Source organism: Panthera leo, chromosome D2, assembly GCF_018350215.1.
Source record: "Panthera leo isolate Ple1 chromosome D2, P.leo_Ple1_pat1.1, whole genome shotgun sequence".
In the NCBI taxonomy this organism is placed as follows: Eukaryota; Metazoa; Chordata; class Mammalia; order Carnivora; family Felidae; genus Panthera; species Panthera leo.
Genome location: NC_056689.1, coordinates 23637554 through 23659098, shown reverse-complemented (window position 1 = coordinate 23659098; position 21545 = coordinate 23637554). Strand labels below are relative to the sequence as shown.

The window sequence follows — 21545 nt, the reverse complement described above, 5'->3', positions numbered from 1 at the left end:
GTTGAATTATAATGTTATGCACGTGATACATATTTAATGTTATATACCAGTTTTATCTCAACTTAAAAAAAATGGTCCAAAGACCTTGACAGACTACTCACTGAAGAAGATATACCAATGGCAAACCAGCATATGGAAAGATGCTCCACATGATATGTCCTCGGGGAATTGCAAATGAAAACAACAATTACATACCACTATTCTCCTATTAAAATGGCCAAAATCTGGAACACTGACAACACCAAATGCTCACAGGGATACAGAACAACAGGAACTCTCATTCATTGCTGGTGGCAAGGCAGAAAAAGAACAGCCACTTGGGAAAATAATTTGGTGGTTTCTTGTAAAACTAAACACACTCTTACTATACAATCCAGCAGTTCTGGCAATGGCATGTCTTGGTATTTACCCAAAGGAGATGAAAATTTATGTCTCCACAAAACTCTCCTCACAGATGTTTACAGCAGCAGTTAGGGTTCATAGTTGCCAAAAGTTGGAAGCAACCAAGATGTTCTTCAACAGATGAATGGGTAAATAAACTGTGCTACATCCAGACAATGGACTGTTATTCAGCACTAAAATGAAATGAGCCAGCAGGCCACAAAAAGACATGGAGGAGATTTATATGCATATTACAAAGTGAAAGAAGCCGGTCTGAAAGGGCTGTATACTATATGGTTCCAACTATATGGCATTCTGGAAAAGGCAAAACTATGGAGACAGTGAAAAGATCAATACTTGCCAGAGGGAGGAATGAATAGATGGAGCACAGAGGACTTTTCGGGCAGTGAAAATACTCTGTATGATACCAGAACGATGGAAATATGTCATTATATGATTGTCCAAACCTACATAATGTACAGCACCAAGTGTGAGCCATAATGTAAATGACGGACTTTGGGTGATTAGGATGTGTCAATGTAGGTACATCAGTTGTAATAAATCTACCTCTCTGGTTGTGGGGAGGGTTTATAATGAGGGGAACTACACATATGTAGACAGGGGCAGGAGGTATATGGGAAATCTCTGTACCTTCACCAACTTGTGACCTTAAAACTGCTCTAAAACAATAAAGCCTTAATTAAAATGACAAAACTATGCAGGGACTCCCCGAGAAGTCATCTGAATATTTTCATTTGGTGGAAAAGAAGAAATCAGGAGTTGAATCCACTACAGCCTGTCCTGGGAGGCAGATTTCAGGAGGCAGGGCAAACAGTGAGTTTGTGAGATGTAGGCACAGGAAACCCAGGAGGATTATTTATAAGTTGATCTTTAAGCACCTGAAACAAAATTAGTCCTCCAAACCATTAAGAGTAACACAGAAGAAAATGGATCCATCATTTCAACATCAGCAATCACAGCATATGACTGTGAGTATTTCCCTCCACCCGATATACCACCAAGTGAACACCTTTAAATATCCTCCTGCTTTTGCACACAGATAATTAAAGAGTGCACTTTGATTGCTCATCTCATCTGTTCTATAGATGTGAGTCAACGTATGGGATTTACACTCTGGCTGTGGTTCATCTCTGAGCATTCAATTTAGCAGGGAAATTTTCCTTTTCTCTTTCTACTTAGGGTCCTAGTTCTTTAAATTCTATCCTTATTGGCAGGCTGTTGTCATGGAGAAAAATAACTTTAAGTAGCTCTTTGAAAAGCTTTGAGTTGCTGTTCCCTGCTATTTAAAGATCCCCCAGTAAAGTGAAAAGTACACTCTGCTTCCATATAAGGCTCTGCCACTCCAAGGCAAGAGTGTCGCTGGGGCCTGATTCCATGTGCTCATAGCAGAACATGACATGTCCTGAACATCTGGGGATCACATTTATTAAGCATGTCTACCCAGTCAGGAGGCAAAAGAAAATCAGAAATCCAAACTCTACTATCTGAAATCTTTGGCCAACGACGCTTCTGAGTCATTATGAGCTGAAGCAAATAAGACAAGCCAAATCTTATAATCACCACCTCTTTTGCCTCCCACGTGGAGCATTTGCTCTATGTGGCCTTGGAACTAATTGCCATAATCCATTTTCCCTGCCACCTCCTCGTCAATACTCAGTATCTAAAACTTTCTTCCTTTCAATTCACAAGCATTTACTAGACACTTAAGCTATGTCTAGCTCCTGGTGGGACACTGTAAGGGATACAAAAGTGTAGAATAGGGTCTCAACAAAGTAAGATTTGAGAGATAAAAAAATGCAGATAAAATAAATGAAGCACCAAACACAGTTGAAACACTAAGTGATACAGAATATTAGTGATTCCCAACTTTGTCTGATGATTGGACTCAATCATGAAGATATTTTAAAAAATGCACATTCCCAGACCCTTGCACCTGATCTACCATATCAGAAAGTCTAGGAGAATGCCTTGGAATCAGCAGGGTTCTGCCTTAAGTGCATGACTGAATCCTGTAATACTTCTAACAAGAACAGCCTCTCTGGTCCCCAAATGCCTTATTTGTAAAAGAAGTGAGGTGATCTAGATAGTTTCTGAATTCCTGCTATCTCTGACATTCTATGATTTTTTTATTTAAAGTACCAATATGTATGATTTAGATAATAATCAATGTGAAAAGTCAAAAAGGCTTCAGGGACAATGAGAGACTAGAAAAAGACAATTCCAACGAGTGCTTGAAGGCTATAAGCAGGGACGTTAGAATCAGACAGTCTTGGATTTGAATCTAGTTCTGCCACATACTGGCTGGATGACCTTAGCCAAGTAATTTAACCCCTTGGTGATCCATTTCTTATGTATAAAATAGGGATAATAGTACTACCTACCTCCTTGAGTCATAATAAGAATTCGAAGAAACAATATGTATAAAGCACATACTAACTGCTCAGTGGTTATTATGAGCACTGTTCTCATTATTGGTGAAGAGAAAAGAATAAGGAATTCCAGTTGGAGCAGAAGATATTGGGCAAATGCATATTTTCTTTAAGGTACAAGGCACGTGGAACAAGGGGAAGAAACTGGCTTGACTCTATTGGAGGGAGAGAGAGAAGTTTGGCGGGGAGTTAGATAACCCAGTTTGTTGTGCAAACTTGATTAATAAAACTTGATTAAATAAGACCTCTTCACTCCCCCCAAACAGATACTTCCTCAGTGGCCTGAATCCACATGCTACTAAAACAGATCCCTCAACATTGGCTACTCAAGCAAGGGATTTCTCTCCTCCTGCACCAAAAGAATCCACATGGTGACTCTTTCAACAGTTGATGCCAGGGTGGATCACATACAAGAGAATCCAACTTTAGCAAAGCAGGAAAGCACAAGTCTCTGGAACCACAGCTTTCAGGGAAGTGGGCTGTGGCTGGTGTGGAGATGATTCAGACTTCCACTGGGGTCAGAAGAGCAGGGGTGTAGCCAGATTACTACTTTAGAGAGGAGTCTGTGCTCACCATTTTGTTTGCTGTAGATATGTTCTATCCCTGTCTAGAAAGCAAGCTTGTTCTTCAGCGAACGTGTAGCCAAATCTAGTTATGCCCAGCTTCCAGGGAGGAATACATCGGAAAAACAAATTCACAGAGAAGTTGTCATGGATATTTAGGGGGTTGAGGTCCTAGAATGTTTTGTCTTCATTTCTAAGTGCCCAAGTATTTAAAAATAAATATTATTCTCCATTTCAACTTATTTACATTTGAGACCAAGAGAATCATTTAAATGGTTTGTCCTCTTGGTTGTCAAAGAAAATGTCTTGCCCATCTAAAAAAGGGGCTTTTGGGGCACCTGGGTGGCTCAGTCGGTTAAGCATCCAACTTCAGCTCAGGTCATGATCTCATGGTTCATGAGTTTGAGTCCTGCATAGGGCTCTGCACTGATGCTATGGAACCTGCTTGGGATTCTCTCTCTCTCTCTCTCTCTGCCCCTTCCCTGTGTTCTCTCTCTCTCTCTCTCTCTCTCTCTCTCTCTCTCTCTTGCTGCCTCTCAAAAATAAACTTAAAAATGTTTAAAAAAATTAAAAATACAAAAGGGTAGTTTCTACTTTAAATGAAATAATGTGCCTCATCAAATAAATATGGTTTTAAAGGAATGGCTTCAGAGATTGGATCTAAGTTTGAGAGACTGCTTTATCTTTGTATCATTCATGTATTCATTCTATTATTTCCTGAGTCTCTAACATATACAAAGCCCTTTGCTAGGAAGTGGGGCAGTGATTGACAAGTGAGTAAAATAATGGATTCCCACGCCTGCTTGCAGAGATATTCTTTCTTTAGTTCTGGAGTAGGGTTCAGGACTGTGAATTTTAGCAAAGCTCTAGTTGATTCTGAATGATCAGACGAAGATCTTAGGAACACTATTATAGAAGATACAAAGATGAACAAGGGAATATTTCTGCTTCGAGGAATTTAAAATGATCTCTCATACCTTTCAAGTAATCAAATATGTTTTCCTGCTTCCAACTTTCTTCCCTCCTCTCTCCCCCAACCAATGCACCCATTGTCTGTATATTTTGTATACGGAACAGAGCTGGCACTGGTAGAGGCATCTCCTTCTAAAAGCATGTATGTCAGAAGCTCATAATCATTAAAGTTTACCATGGCAAAGTATGCATAAGCTGCACTCCGACCCATATGCATCTTATATAACAGACATCCATGTAGGGCAATTTCCTTATCACAATTTAGCAGTCCCATAAATAAGCATATGAGATTAATTTCAAGAAGTTCATTTGGTGATAAACTTGAGAAAGTATAGGTCACAGAGGTAAAACATCTAGACCACATATATGTATTTAGCCACTACTCTGTCCTGAGCACTGGGCCGAGTTCTCAGGATATCAAAATTTAAAGCGAGATGATGTTTTTGAGGGATTTCAATATTCAGATTGTGTTGGCTAGGGTCTGTTTGACCCCCAGGAACAGTAGAACAAATTTAATAGTGTTGTAAATCATAAAGACATTAAATTAAATAATAAGAAGGATGCTCATTCCAGAGCTGGTGCACTAGCTCCACACTCAAGAGCACTGGGTTGGCATCCCCAAGAGTCTCTTGGGTTTCCCATTTTGTTCACCAGATGGTTCTGCAGATCCAGGCATTACATCCCTCATAATCTCATCCAAAAGAAGGACAAAGGAAAAGCCAAGGCCATGAGAGAGGCTCCACACACCCCCTTTTCCTTTGCCATGGAGAATATATATAGTTATATAATTATATAATATATCTAATATATATATATATATATATATATATATATATATATATATATATATATAAGATACCAGTATATCTCCTCTTACATCTCTTTGGCTAGAACTGCATCATTTTTCTCATCCTTAGCTGCAAGGGAAGCTGGAAAAGGAATGGATGTTGGGTAGCCAGTCAATATCTTCTTTTAACAAAGATGAAATGATTATAAAATACTAAGAATGCAGTATTTAACCAAACTGCTCAATTACATGAGTGTTTCTGGAATAAAGAAAAAAAAACAAAAGAATGTGCTTGGCATGCAGGAAAATTTTAAAAGAGACACAGATCCACTAAATGAAACATGAGGTGGATTCAAGGTGGAGGGTCTTTCAGGTAAGAAAAGAAATCAAGAATATCGGAAATGGCATTAAGTGACCTGTCAAGACTAGAACACATGTGCAATCTCAACAGCACCAAGCTCACAGTACAGTCTTACCAATATTTATATCAGAATCAAGATCATTTTCTTATTTTCCATGCTAGGTAACTTTAACTTCAAATGAATGATATTTTTTATTTGATGTGTGTGTGTGTGTGTGATATTTCCCAAGAAGTGCTCCAACTATTCAGACAAAATGGATGCCAGTTAGCCGGTTATGTCACAGAAGTTTCCATTCTGAAGTGCAGAATGGAAAGAGACAGGCATATTCTTTCCAGCTGATGCCTCTCTCTCTCTCTCTTTTTAATGTTTATTTATGTTTTGAGAGAGAGAGAGACAGACAGAGTGCGAGCAGGGGAGGAGCAGAGAGAGAGGGAAACACAGAATCCGAAACAGTCTCCAGGCTCTGGGCTGTCAGCACAGAGCCCGATGAGGGGCTTGAACTCATGAACCATGAGATCATGACTTGAGCTGAAGTCAGATGCTTAACTGACTGAGCCAGTCAGGCACCCCACGGCTAATGCCTCTCTTAATGAAGCTTTCCAAGTGTCTGTGAGAGATGTACTGAGGGAGGTGGATGCTAGCACTAGCTATCAGTTACCAGTCATATTTCAAGCTTGGAAGGCACCAAAATGCTGAATTATGAGAACCTGCCAGAATCTATATAAGAGGAAAACAACCAAAGTAAGGCATAAATGTATCTCTGAAATCTGCTAGTTAGATGGAGAATAGCAAAGCCTTAGATAAAGTAATGCTTGACCTAATGTAGTATCTCTTTTCTAACTGCAGGTATCCTCTGTCTTACCCTAATACTTCTTTCTTTTGTCTGTCTTGTTAAAGCTCATGATTATTTTAGTGATGCATTTGTTTACCTGGCTTTTGTTATTTCCACCCCCCCCCCACAATAAAACCTCTGTGAGGACAGATATTATAATATTGTTCACCATTGTATGCCCAGTGCCTGTCACAGACCTGTGGACTCCCAATATTTATTGCATAAATACATGAATGAATAAACGTTCCTATCTGTTAACTAATTTTCCAGACAGCTACTACAAAGCTGTCCAGCACTAGCTGTCCTTTCATCAGGCCCATGTTGTGCATCATAAAGGAGCAGTACCGGGTGTGTAACATGTTCAGCAAACAAAATGTATCGAACTAAACCAGGCAATCAATAAAGCAAGAAACATCACGGGAATACCTACTAAACCAAGCAAGTGGTTTGTGGCAGGTTAAGGAGAGCTGATTCATTATCAGCTGTCTCCCCCTAGTGGTAAAGAATATACCTTCCAGGGCTTCACATTTCTGGTTCTTTTTAAAAGAGAATAGAAGCCAGGGGCTTTTCCAGAAAAGTGCATTTGCTACCAATCTCACATCACAGCCTTTGAATCACATATAATATACATGCACACACACGCACACATACACAGATAAATTTACAAGGAAAAAAGTATATGAGCTACACTCTACCTTAACGATCTGGCTGTTTATTAACTTACTGGAAAACAGAGCTACAGTTAAAAACAGCTTGCTTAAAATTCCTTTTGAATTTATCTGCTCCTGTCATTTCACGTGCTTATGGAACCCTTTCCTAAGAAAGATTTAAAATAGGTATTTATTCTCAAAGCCGCTCAGAGAAGAATAGTGATTTCCTACTTAAAATTTGACGTTTATTCTATTACATGAACAGATCTTCCTGAAAGCGAGAAAATCATAATGAAGTTACAGGCTTTAGCCTGATACAGATCACCTTTTTTAGATGAATTTCAGAAAACTATGTGTTAGAAGAAAATTTAGACAAACTGCTACTTACAAATCATTATTTCCAAAACAGCCAGTTACTTAACTGAATTCAGCATTTCTCTGATTCCACCCAATACTAGCCCCCAAAACACCCACAGAAACCTATATTTGTATCTATGGGTATAGATTGAGGAAGGCTTTTAAAAATAAACCATCCCAAATGATCACTAATTCTGAAAGTATTATCAGAACAAAGAACATATTTTTTCAAATATACATTTCAATTTGTTATTGACTCTCCCTCTTAGCTAGAGAGAGGTTAGAGTGAGTTTATAAGAGAATTTAAAGAGAGAATGTCATCCTCTTTGTAGGACTTGTTTGAAATGCTTGGGGTGTGTGTGTGTGTGTGTGTGTGTGTGTGTGTGTGTGTTTACTAGGAACATTTTTTCGAGCATCAATTTTGTACCATGCATTGAACTTAGCATATAACCTTCCTAACCAACCTATGAAATAGACACTATTATTTTCACCATTTGACAGACAAGTCTGCTCAGATATATTGAATTCCTGACCCAAGGCTGCCAATTGGAGGACTAGATCTTACTGGTTTCCAAACAGCTATCCTTTTAGCAATTTTTCAGTTAATTGGTACTATTCAACAAGTAAGAACCTAGTTAGTGCAAGACATTGGTAATCAAGGGTGCTAGGCAGGATTCAAACAACTTCAGGGAATATTTATCTCCACTGACTAAAAAACTGATGAAAATCATTTTACTTTAAGAAGCAGTGAATCTGGGGCCCCTGGGTGGCTCAGTTGGTTGAGTGTCTGACTTGATTTCGGCTCAGGTCATGATCCCAGGGTCGTGGTTTTGAACTCCACACTCACCGCAGAGCCCACTTGGGATTCTCTCTCTTTTTCTCCCTCTGCTTCTCTCCCCTAGCTCTCTCTCAAAATTAAAAAAAAAAAAAAAAAAGAAAAAAAGAAGAAGTGAACCTAATTGACAACTAAAGTCTTATAGGGCATCAAAATTATTATTCTTAATGTTACATTTTTCATGTGCTATTATTGATAATCTAGACATATTTGAGAATTTTTAAATTTAACCAAATCTCAGTTATTACTTATTTTCTTGACAGTTGCTTTCATTTTTCCTAAATGCAAAGTATGGTGCTTTATGCCTTCTTTTCAATCATCAAGAAAATAATTTAATTAAGGATTTTAGTTACTTTAGTACCAGTCAAACAATATTTTATTCTATTAAATTCGTGTGGCCATTGGAACTTTCCCATGTGTCTAGAAGAAAATTCCCATGGTCTGGAAATTGGCTGCTTGCCTGGTAGGTTTGCAACATGCTAATTGTAGTATCTTCTCTAATACACCAGATGGCGGTGGTCCCTATATATGTATATAAGTGAACCTTACAAAGATGTTCAGACTAGTGCATCAGTTAGGTTGATAAAGAAAGGAAAATTACAGTCTTAAAGTATTACAGTATAGAAAACCAAACACCAAAGAGGTGATAATTTCCATCAGCTTCAGGTGTAAAATCCTATCATCAAAGAAAGAGCACAAAATGCCACAGGCCCATTAGAATGTGTGACTTATCTTGTACTAATGCCAAAAAGTCATTTTCATTCAACCAATCTTTTGTCAAGTACTTCAGATCGCATCATATTTGAACATGCCATTCATCCTCTTGACTTATGGGAAACAAACCCAATTAGACAGAGTCAATATGTTTTAGAAGAAAAGATTTCATTCTTTTCTTGCAGCGGAAGGATTCAAGCATTACCAGGAGTCTAGAGGGAAATGTAGCTGTAAAGATCCATGGTAAAAATAATTTCCAAGCTAGTGAACAGAATGGATCCCAACTGGGACCAGTTGATTTCTGGCAATCAAACCATTCCAGATACCCCTTAATTGGGAACAAAGTGTTTTACCATTGTCTTTGTCAGGTGAGGTTATTATTATAAGTCTTTGGTTCTATAGAACCTCGGTATTTCTTACTCATTGTTATCCTTTAATCTTTTGAAAATGGGTTACAAAGATTTCACAGCCCTGAGGTTGGAGAGCCTTACACTGCTCCTGCACTTAAACCCCACAAGTAATCCATACAAAAGGACTCAGAAATACATAAGGGCACCTATGAGGCAATAATAAAACCTCTTCATTGGGAACCAACATTCAGAAGGTTAAGTTCATCAGAAAAAAGTTACCTCTGAACACTAGGAAACCTGGCCCCTACCCTCACCATTTTCTGGGTAGGTCCTCTGTCTTCCCTGGACCTCCAATATTCCACCCACCAGACATGGAGACACAAACTTACCTGGGGGTAGGGCAAGTCCCATCTAATTGTCCTTCCTCTTTGTTCTTACCTCTGTGCAAGGGGTTGTGAAAATTAAATTGACAAAAGACAGATTAACAGGAGAAAAAGGGTTATTTCACATGCATATGAAAGGCCTGAATAAATGAAGTGAAAATCCCAAAGAAATGGTTAGACCAGGGGCTTAGATACCATTTTAACAAAGAGCAATACATTTGTGGAATACTGACCAAACAAAGGAAAAAGGGGTCTAAGGCTCTGATGGTCCGTAAATGATGAGAAGGTAGATATATGAGGGAAATGAATGTAAAATAAGGATTATTTTAGGAAGGTGTGTTTTTGTAGGTCCTCTGGGCCAGTGCCCAGGCTGTTTTTCTCCTCCTGATACAGGAGAGCAGAGAGGGGACATCTTCACGAAGGGAATTTTGTGCCCTGCCTTTAGACAGATGGGCGGAGGACAAAGAGCTTTTACCAGCATCTGCTGTTTCTTAAATCAGCTCAAAATAATATTTATGCCAAAGTCGCATATTTTAGGGTAGCATATTCTGATCCCCTTCACCTTCTAGAATATAACCTCCAGAACATCTTCTAGAATGCACTCAGGAACGCACCTTATTCACTACTGTATTCAAAGGACCTAGAAAGTGCCTGGTGCATGGGAGGACTCAATAAATAACGTTGAATACATCAATAGATGAATTTCCTCAAGGAATAGTAGTGAACACATGAAAGAATGAATTTATGATTTTTGAATTTTTGCTCTTCAAAACAAGTTTGCTCCAATGTCTCTTGTCAGCAGATGGGTTTGTGAGAAGAGATTAAAGTTGCTCAAAGAAGATATCTAGAGTTTGTGCTCTGTAATGGTGACACTGACTTTGTTCTGATTTCTGGTACATTTCTTTGCTTGGATGACTAATGTCCTATTATACCATCCTTGAACTGGTGCAGACTCTCCTGCTTCGTGTTGAACCAGCTCAGCACAGTTTTCTGAGTGAGGTCCCTGCCTGATTTTGGTGCTTGCCCCACTTACTGACATTCTTGATGCTTTCATTCTGTTGATTTCAGATCTTGTTAATATGCCAGAGAGAAAACTCAAGAAGGGTCTTAAGCTTTTTAAATTCCAGAGTGAATAAATTATTCAAGTCCTTCCTGAGAAGAGGTATTAATTTAGAGCAGGAACAACACAGAACCCTTGAGTAGCTAAGGTTGAGTGTCCCCAAGACAATCTTCATATATATTATAATCTGGTGGCAGACCAGCCCCACCAATATTTTTCCACCCACAAGCTAACTTGATTTGTTATCATTTAATTCTTACCTCCCCAATTTGGAGGGAGGGGGGAAAAAGGGTTGGTATTTTGAAGGATCATTTGAGCAATCTTAGAGTTGAAAGATATCTTACTGATCATCTAATACAATGTTTCCCAAACTTGTCTGAACAAAAGAATCACTCAGGATGCTGGTTAAAAAAGTCAATTCTCAGGCCTCACCCTGTTGATTTGGACTCAGTAGGCTTGGGTGAGGCAAGTGATTTCTGTACTTTTTTTGTTCTGAATCTTTATTTGTTTTTGAGAGAGAGAGAGAGAGAGGAAAAGCAGGGGAGCAACAGAGAGAGGAGACGCAGGATCCAGGCTCTGAGCTGTCAGCACAGAGCCCAACACAGGACTTGAACTCACAATCTGTGAGTTCATGACCTGAGCTGAGGTCAGACGCTCAGCCAACTGAGCCACCCAGGCACCCCTACAAGAGGATCACTCAAGATGCTGGTTAAAAGGTCAATTCTCAGGCCTCACTCTGTTGATTCGGACTCAGTAGGCTTGGGTGAGGCAAGTGATTTCTTTAACAAGTGCCCCAGGTGATCCTCATACTCAAGCAAGCTTGGGAAACACCAATCTAACACAACCTGGATATGTTTTGGATGTTCATCTGGGTCACATGACTCAAGAATCTTCGTGTTCCTTGACCTGATTCTTGTTCTTATGCCACCTGACCTCCACTAAATCCTCATTCCCCCTTAAAAAAAAACATATGCAACATGAGAACTGAGCACCTACAAATGCTTCCTCAGTATTTCCAATGAAAATGTTAGCTGACTTCTTTCAATATTCTCTGATTGTGAAACATCTTTATTTTAAAAACTCTCTACTCATAGTGTGTGTGCAGTCCAAATTAGCATCCAGACTTTAAAAACAAGCTCTGCAAATGACAGCGCACATGTTCTCTGGACCAGTCTTATGGCTCTGTGGAGTTGGCCATCAGTCTCTTACATCCTAATCTGGAACCTCATCAAGTATCACTTGGTTTATCTGGTGTGTGAAGAATCCAGTGAGGTAGGTGTTCAGGGAAGTGTTTTCATCATCAGGAAATAAAAACAATTACTAATCTGCTTTCACTAATGCAGTCCATCTGTGCATGAGCAATGTGTGTGGTTTTTCCGAAGGACATCATATTCTCCATATATTTCAATGCTTAATACTTGCAATCAGAGAGACATAAATATCCAGCCAGCCTCAATTCTTATAAAACACAGCTGAAAGCAGGTGATTCAGCTGACTCTAGATGACTCAGCCTGCCTTGATGGCCAAAGTTGGTGAGTCATCTGTCTAGTGTCTGAGGGAATTCATTTCAGGAACTCAAATTCCAGGGACCTCCAAAAGATCATTAAACTCTTAAGTAACTTACTGGTTCTATTTGAGTTATCCTTGACTTTTCCTTAATGCTCAATTTTTATTATTCATCAAAGACACCCAAGCTGAACTTAAGAGATACCAAGCAGTAGGTCCTATTGGAACATATCACATCTGGGGTGAACTTGTACTTCCTTTTGGCTTGATGTCCCAGGTAATCTGGGCTTTCAGGGGAAACCCAAAGCATGGAGTGGTTTTGCCAGGGACAAATCCATAGATTTGCTAAACCTTGTAATGAATGAAAAGTGAGTGGGGAAAAAAAAGAAAAAAACAAGTGAATAGAAATAAATGCCTACTTTGTGTTTACTAAGAGAGAGCTCACTGTAAATTTTAAAACTTATAATAAAATATGCTAGGAACTGAAATTTTTTATATACTATTTGGGTCATACCCTAATATTTTTTCTACCTAGATTCTCTTCGGTTCTATTGATATATTTGAAAGTCTTTCAGATCCTTAACCTTATCTTAATTAGCTATTGCAAAATTGTTCACCTTCTGTCATTGTAATAGTATTAATAGTTGCTATTGTTTAGTCAGCATTTACTTTTTACCCAGTATTGGACTAAATTGAAAATATGGAGGTATTAATTTACTTAAGAGTGGCCTAAAAAGATGGTACCTTTTTAAGGAATTTTAAAATATTAATTATTTGTTTAACTGAGAGATTTAGAAAGAGAACCCAGAAAATATCAATGGTCAATCTTTCTGTGCTAGATTTGTGAATGCCCAAGTGCCCATTTCAGTGAAATACTTTCTGGAAAACAGACTCCAAGATGGACAAGACCAAAGTTCTCAAACTATTGAGCAGTGACACTAACATTCTATTGTCCCTAAGGTTGCTCTTTACTCTGGAAGATTCTGAGGGTTGGGTCAGGTAGAGTATTGGCTCAAATTCCTCCTGGAGCTGATGAGCACATGTCTGGGGCCAAATGACAAAGACAATACAGGAAACATGAAAAATGTTTTCCTAAAACATCTTATACTTGCAGTGCTAACACGGACACAGGCTGAACTCACCAACAGACCCCCTGTTCAGAGGACTGTAGCTTCCAGGTTGGAGCACATCCACTCATGAACAATACTCCCAGGAGCCCTATGTGGCAGACACAACACAGAAAACCATTTTTAAGGGTAGTTTTAAGGATAGTTTAGAGATCTTCCAACACTTTCTTTCCACATATGAGAAAGCTGAAATCCCAAGAGGTGATTTGTCAAAGACCACAGGGTGTTGTGACCAACCATAGCATGACCTCAGGTCTCCCATTCTTTCTTCCATATCAAATCTTTTTTTTTTTTTTTTTTAGTATTGTTTTTGGATCTCAATATTATTAGTGGAGTCTATGCTTGCACTGGGCATTAAAAAAAAAAGCAAGTGATAACAAAAAAAGTACAAATGCTACTTTAGCCTCTCTACTTACAGTGGCAGAATGGAAAATTTATCAGATGGTTCTTTTTATGACATCCTCCTTAAAATATTACCCATTCTTATTTCATTCTTATATCCCAAAGTTCATGATCTGTTCTGTTTTGTCCTTATCGCTGAAAGATTATTTTGTTACACATACCCTTTGACCTACAAACTCATCACAGAGATATACTCCCAAAAGTCTTACTGGAGTCTACATTGTGGCAATGATTGAAACCATCAAAAATAGGATATATCCATCAGTAGGGAACTGGTTTAAAAAAAATTGCATTAGAGACATATGTAGTCTATGTTGCTGTTAAAAAAAAAAGATCTCTACTTATTGATATAAAGAGATGTTCAGGATATGTTGTAAGTCAACCAACGACAGTATGCATGTGTATAGGATGACGCCATGTGGGTTTGTTTTTCAGTGTTCATATACATATACACCTTTGTTTCTACATAGAAAATTCTGGAAGGATACCCAAGAGCAGTACTGTTTTTACTATTGGCACTATCACTTGATAATAATTTCATAAGTAGTAAGAAAGAGCAGGTGAGGGAAAAGCCATTGTGTTTTTCTAAATCTGAGGCTGTTGGCCAAAATCAATACATTTGGCCTATTTGTAAAAAGAAGTTAGTTCTCCCCGGCAGGGCTCCTGGACCTGCAACCAAGGAAACATGATAGAGACAGATGGCGAAACACTTGACTTTTACCAACTGCTTTGGTTTTCCCCTTTGGCCAAACACATTTAAGAGCCATTTAAAAGGGAAACACTATAATTACACCCTCCATTATAAATAAAAACAGCAGCAAAATGATAGGATTAGACTCTTAATTCTTATTACCACCTCCTTAGACAATGGGTGTGACAGCCACTCATTCAGGAATACACCTGAGGCCACACCTTGTTTGTCATATTACATCTTGTTTGTTAGATACCTTATGCTTAGTGTTACAACAGAAAGAAAAATAACCAAAGAAATTCCACCCAACAAGCTATCCAGGTTAGCTGAGCATTTGCACAGGCCCAGAAACTTGGCCAGTGTCCTTCTCCTTCCTATTCTGGCAGCTTGCACTTTGGTGATGAGTGATGGGTGATTGTTTGTAAATGTCACCAAACTAATGTTTCCTTTCTCCAGAATTTTAGGTTTAGGGCAGATAAAGCTTAAGGTAAAAACCTCACAAGAGTCCATTCCATTTGATTTATATTATTAATTTTAAAATGAGGAGGGCTCTCACTCTTCCCTTTAAGGAAAATGGGAATCTCATGGAAATACTATCTTTTAAAACCTTTCTCAAAAGTAGTGTCAGGTCTACTAAACAAGAACCTTAAAAATGTTTTTACTTTTTACTCTCATGCAGTGTTGGTGGGAATGTAAATTTGTACAGCTGCTGTGGAAAATAGCACGGAGGTTTCTTAAAAAATTAAAACACAGAAATACCATATGATCCAATAATTCCACTACTGGGTATTTACCCACAGAAAATGAGAGCACTAATTTGAAAAAATATATGCACCCCTATGTTTATTGCAGCATTATTTACAATAGCCAAGATATGGAAGCAGTGTAAATGTCCATGGATAGACGGGTGAATAAGGAAGATGTGACATACATGCATGTACACACACACACACACACACACACACACACACACACAATGGGATATTATACAGCCATAAAAAGGATGAGATTGTGCCATTTTAGAGGCATAATAGAGGGTATTATGCTAAGTGAAATAAGTCAGACTGAGAAAGACAAATACCATATGATTTCATTCATATGTGGAGTCTGAAAAACAAAACAAATGAATAAACAAAGTGCAGAATCAGACCTATAAATAAAAAGAAGAAACTGGTAGTTGCCAGTGGTTAGACGGGTGGGGACTGGGCAAAATGGGTGAAGGAGAGTGGGAGAGACAGGCTTCTAGTTATGGAATAAATAAGTCACAAGAATAAAAGGCAGAGCGTAGGGAATATAGTCAATGATATTATAATGGCATTGTGTGGTAACAGAGGGTAGCTGCACTTGTGGTGAACACAGCATAACGTATAAATAAGTTGAATTACTGTGTTACAGTATTTACACTGAATTACACCTGAAGCTAATGAACATTGTGTGCCAGCTATACTCAAAAAAAATTTTTGTTAATGTCTTTACTTTTTGATCTAATGGTTTTACATCTATAATTCCATCTTAACCATATAATCAAAGAGGTAGACAGTATTTAGATACAAGGATGTTCTTTATTGTTGCATTAGAGTAATACTGATGTAGACTAGTAAGAGTAAAATCAGCTGTAGTAAAATCAGTAAAATTCATATGACAGAATAATACAGTGTCATTAAGAATATCAGTGACAAGATTCATATAAGTCACGCACATATAATATCATCCCATTGTTATTATTTTTAACGTTAACTGTCACTCTTTCTGAGATTTGATGAAAATCTATTGATTTTATGCTTTTCTGTACTTTCTAAGTTTCCTACAGAGACTATTTCTTGTTACTAGAAAACCATCAATGGAAAAATGTCACTGATTTTCATGAGAGTTTGCTCAGTAACCACCACCTGCCCATTGGGAGTTGGTGGTTGGCTCCAGTCAGCCCTCACCTAGGGGATGGCCTGCACTCACCCTGATATCAGCATCAGCACCATCATTGTAAGCATGCTACCAAAACTGAGAGTGAACCTGAGTAGCTTCTATGGTAAGCAATGCTAGTACAAGAAAGCCAGAACTTTTCCCCTCAATTCCAATTATGCCTCCTAGTGGTAGGCAAACATGTACATTCAGTCTGTCTTAGTTTCTGAATAGCAAAAGACAGACAGTAACCCCAAGCCCATCAATAAGAAAGAAGCGCATTCCTTCCCTGACATTATAACCCAATTATTGAAACTTCCTGATAAGTTAGAAGAATGATCTAAGACACATCTGATATTACTATGTTCCCATTAAGTTGAACTGTGGGAAACAAAGATATGAGCATCCAGAGAGTTCTACCCCACAACACACACACACACACACACACACACACACACACACACACACACATTTCCAGAGTAATAAACTGACCCCAACTTGTTACCAACAATTAGATAAAATTATTCATCTGATTTATTTGAAAGGTCAAAATCTAGTCTTCTTGGAGTAGTTCATCAATTAGCATGCATGAAGGGAACACCAAAAGGACTCAGTAATCCTAAAGGAAGTTTATTGCTTACAATCTCTTTAAATGGCAAATATGCTTATAACAATTCACTTTTTTATGTAACAAAAATTTGAGTTCCTAGAGGTGAAGTGCTAAACAGGAATCAGTACCCATTTTGTCAAATGGGTGAAATGTCAAATGTCAAATTGTGAAACAGGGTTTCTCAAATGGGTCAAGGCTGAGATTGAGTTATACCCTAGACAACAGTGACAACCACACTCCTTCTCACTCTGTGCATCCACTGGTTTCCCTGGGGACTTAGATGCTTCCAGAAAGAATTCAATGTCCATAACTAGAGATGACACCACAGGCATTTCCGGTTGGAGACAGAATCGCAGAGGTGTGTTACAGCCAGCTCCTACCCGCTAGAGCGGCCGCAGTGAGCCTCTCTTCTCAACTTCCTGTTCAGTGACTGCACATGGATAGCCTGAAACTGACCGTGCTGTGAGCATTTACACTATGGAAGGCAACAAATGCTCTAAATCAGGGCCTTCCCCACACCTACACCTTAAGTGAGCTGTTAATGTTTACCAGCACGCCACTGGGAGAGTCCCTGAGAGAGAACACGTTTGCGGAATGAGGTGTCTGGAGTGACAGCCATAATCAGCAACATGGTGTGCAGCTGTTAGTCAGATGAGTTTCGCCCCATCAATCCTGCGAGGGCCTTCTATGGCCCCTTTACTGTTGGGCTGGAAAGACAGGATGTGAGATCTCCATCTCATAAGTCTTTAAAAAGCTAATATTTCCAACCTCACCAGTCGTACTATCAGAACTCTTGCTGAAGAGCTGTGGTAGGAGAGGCCACATAAAAGTGAGTATTGTAATATCCATTGTCCTGACATGTTTCCCTCTAGGTCCTGTCTCCAGAAAGACGAAGCAGGAAATTAATCATATAGGATCAATTACGGAGCAAGCCAGGTGAGGAATGGTCTCAGATGGAACCTGTGGTTGAAGCTACAGAGTCCTGTACCCCTCTCACTTTTTCATCTTACTCGCCTCTGTAATATTCAAATAAAGCGAATACGGAATTTTCCCATATATTTAAGCCTCCCGTGGCTATTTCTCAGCAACCCTGAAGGCTGTTCTACAAGAGGCAGTGGCACCTACTGCAGCAACACAACCAAGAAGATCCCAAACACAGGAGCTGCCTTCTAGCATCTAGAAGAGTGTCAACAGGGAGGGACAGGTGCCATTTCGCAGACTGGACATGAGCAAATGCAGGGCAATTAGCAGGGGTCAGCATTTCTCTGGGTTAATACCATGCCGTCAAGTAACGCAAGTACATGAATTACCAAGGAAAATTACAAAGTATTATGGGAGCACACTGGGAAATATGAAATTTTTCTGCTGGGAGAAATCAGAAAACTTCCCAGGGGGAAACTGATATTTGAACTGGGACTTAAGGGCTAAGTAGCCTTTCAATAATAGATGTGGAGGAAGGGGAGGGAGTGTTTGGCAGAAAGTATTCTAGGTCGTGAAGACAGCCTAGGCAGAAGTACTTTATTGCTAATCCTATTTATTTGCTGTGTATGATGATGTTTTGACATCTTAAAAACCCTTCTGGCTGGAGAGAGACTGACTGTCCTGGGACAAATCAATTCTTAGAGCTAGCACGGGCCAACTGGGACCATGCCTTTGATATGCAAAGTAACCAATCCAGAGCCCTTTCTCCTCTATCTGGCCAGTGCACCCTAGGCACCAGGGGCCAGGCAGCTAGAGACCATCCCAAGTCTTACAGCCTTTGGAAATGATTCCTAGCAGCCAATCCTAAACTGTTTACCCTGCCCTGCCTTGTTTCTACTGCAGCACCTCCAAGAAAGTCGCCATCTAGGCTTTCCCCTGGCTCCTGTCTTGTGTCACCTGACAATCTGGTGTTTCTCATGTGGCCCTGCCTGGCATGGTGTGCCTTCTGTCTCCAGGATGTGTGATTATAACACAGTTTGTTTTCCTGAACTTATCCTGTGTCTCTTATGGCCATCTCTGACTGACCATCTCATAAAAGAACATACAACAACTATAAAGTAAGAGAATTCTGGTATGTTGGGCTGTGCATGTTTAGGAGGGGGGACTGAATGGTGGTTGTGGAGTATATATACCTATATATATCTATATATCTATGTATCTCTCTATATATAACATCTTCTGTATCCATTCATTCATTCATCAATGGAATTAAGAGAAAAGAAAAAAGAAATTGGCCCTTGCCTGGAATATATGTTACAAATATTTTCCTCATTTATGTTTGTAGGTGTATTGCCATATATTTACCATATATGTGTGTATCATATTTAGACATGATTGCTATGCAGAAGTATTAAATTTTATGTAATAAAATTTATCAATCTTCTCTTTATGGCTTCTAGGTTTTGTGTTTGATTTAAAAAGTTCATCCCCTCTCTGAGCATAAAGAAAAATTTACTTTTTTTTTCTTTTAATTTTATGGTTAAATTAAAAAAACACTTAGAACTCAGATCTTCTGGAACTTATATTGTAATAAATACAATAGGGTTCACTGTTTACAAAACAAAGGACTCTTGAAATTAAAAAACTTCCACACTCCAAAAAACTGGATTTCTAAATGTGATATAGCAGGCAGGGTTGTGTTGGAATTAATTGGGAGAGATCCTACTAAATTCTACATTCTCCAGTGCCACCAGCCATTCTCTTGAGTCTCATTTCCTAAAGTGCTCCTATGGCACTCAAGTTCTACAAGATGACTAAAGGTATTCAGCCAAAAAAAATTCCCATGTTAAAATAAGTTTGGGGAGCACCCGGTGTCTCAGTCAGTTGAGCATCTGACTCTTGATACCAGCTTCAAATCATGATCCCAGAGTCACGGGGTTGAGTCCCACAACTGGCTCTGCGCTGAGCATGGAGCAAGCTTGGGATTCTGTCTCTCCCTCTCTCTGCCCCTCCCTAGCTTGCATGTGCTCTCTTTCTCTCCCCTCTCTCAAATAGCTACCTACCTACCTACATACATAAAAAATAAGTTTGGAAAATTTTGAATCATTATTTTTTAACTTTAGGGCGATCGAGATGCTTTAACACATTAATATCATTGGGAGTTTCCCAAAGGATCACTTTGGGCTATGAAACCCTTGTTTTGTGAGGCATCTTGGCAACCAGTGTTCTCTACCTGGAGCAGTGGTTCCAGGCTTGGTTACATCAGAAATACCTAGAGAGATTTTTATAACACAGACTGTTGAACCTCATGCCTGTTCCACTGACTCAGAATCAGTAAGGACGACATGCAGAAATATTTTAAGCTCTCGCTGGCTGGTGTTTGGAAATCAGTATCTAGGGTAGCCTCTATCAAACAGGGTTCCGCTAGAGAATTAGCCTTACAGAAAATTATTTGAAGGACTATTTTCTCAATTGTCTCAAGGACGGGACGTAGCTAGCATTGTTCTTGATGCATAGGAGAGAAGTTAATTCACTGCATATAATAAATTCCTGAGGGCATTGTGATTTAATTCTTTCCCCAAACCCAGTTTGAAAAGAGCTGGTCTACAATATCATGTCATAGATGCAATACAGCTATATATGGTTCCTGCAGGGGGAAAAAAATCTACTCCCATATATCTTACCACCTCATCTCCGTTACAAACAACACTAAAGGTTGAATCTGGTAGCAAAGATGGGTAATAGGGCCAAAATTATACTAAACTTCATTGGGCCGGCACACTCACTCATGGCTGCTCAAATTAATAGAGTTCTCAGAGACTGGGCCTGATCAATTATCTTTTGTTCTCTCTACACATAATAATGTTTGATATGGTCTGTTATTAAAGCTCATTAATAACACAGTTATTTGTAATAAGATCTATTTTTTTCTAACCTCATGCCTTTGTCTTGTTTACAATGATTTCCTCCACCATGAACTTCAATGCATTGTACAAAACTAGATACATTCAATTTTTAAAATAAGAATGATTTCAATAATCTGAATAAACTAATGTGTAATCATAGTGCCAAATATATCATGCTTACTATTATAATTATTTCTCTTTCTAAATCAATTGGTTTGTAAGCTCAAAGAGTGCAATTCATTATATCCTAATTGGATTCACAGAGCTATGATCTCCTTGTAACCCTAATCCCTATTACAGAATGGAAAAATCATCATTAAATTTGATTTATACACTCCTTTTGGGTAGTGTCACCTACATTACCCTCATAGCAAGGATTTTCTATTAAAATCTCTTTCTGAACTAAGAATGTTAGTCATTTAGAATAATCAAGATGAGCACATCTTATATCCTAGCCAGTATAAAATTTAACACTTTCATTCCTGGCCATCAAAACTAATATTCAGTCAAAAACTGATTCACTGAAAACAACAGTTACCAAAGCAGGTTCTGAAAAGCACTACTCCTGTGAAGTGCTTTGTGAAGGAGAGGTTTTAGGGTCAAAAAAGTTTAGATAATGTTGAAATTCACAAAATATCTTAGTATCTTATCTCCTTTAAGGCTCCTGCAGGTTTTTAAGTTTGTATTCACATGTTTTCAAACTCATTACACCAGAAATTCGTTTGGAGTGTCTTATTTAGTGACATCCTACAGAACACAGTTTGGAAATTGCAGAGCTGGACTGACA

The 21545-nt window shown here is 38.7% G+C and overlaps 1 long non-coding RNA gene across 2 annotated transcripts in view; it reads left to right on the top strand.

The window, feature by feature from the left end:
* Window positions 1-18643, top strand: part of LOC122202354 — a 28126-nt gene extending 9483 nt beyond the window's left edge. Inside the window, exon 4 of one of the 2 annotated variants that reach the window (XR_006194612.1) lies at window positions 17804-18643. This is a non-coding gene — a long non-coding RNA (uncharacterized LOC122202354). Of the gene's footprint in view, window positions 1-3097; window positions 3575-17803 lie in introns of those variants that run through there. The other variant, XR_006194611.1, reaches the window with a different exon arrangement.
* Window positions 18644-21545: the final 2902 nt, after the last annotated feature.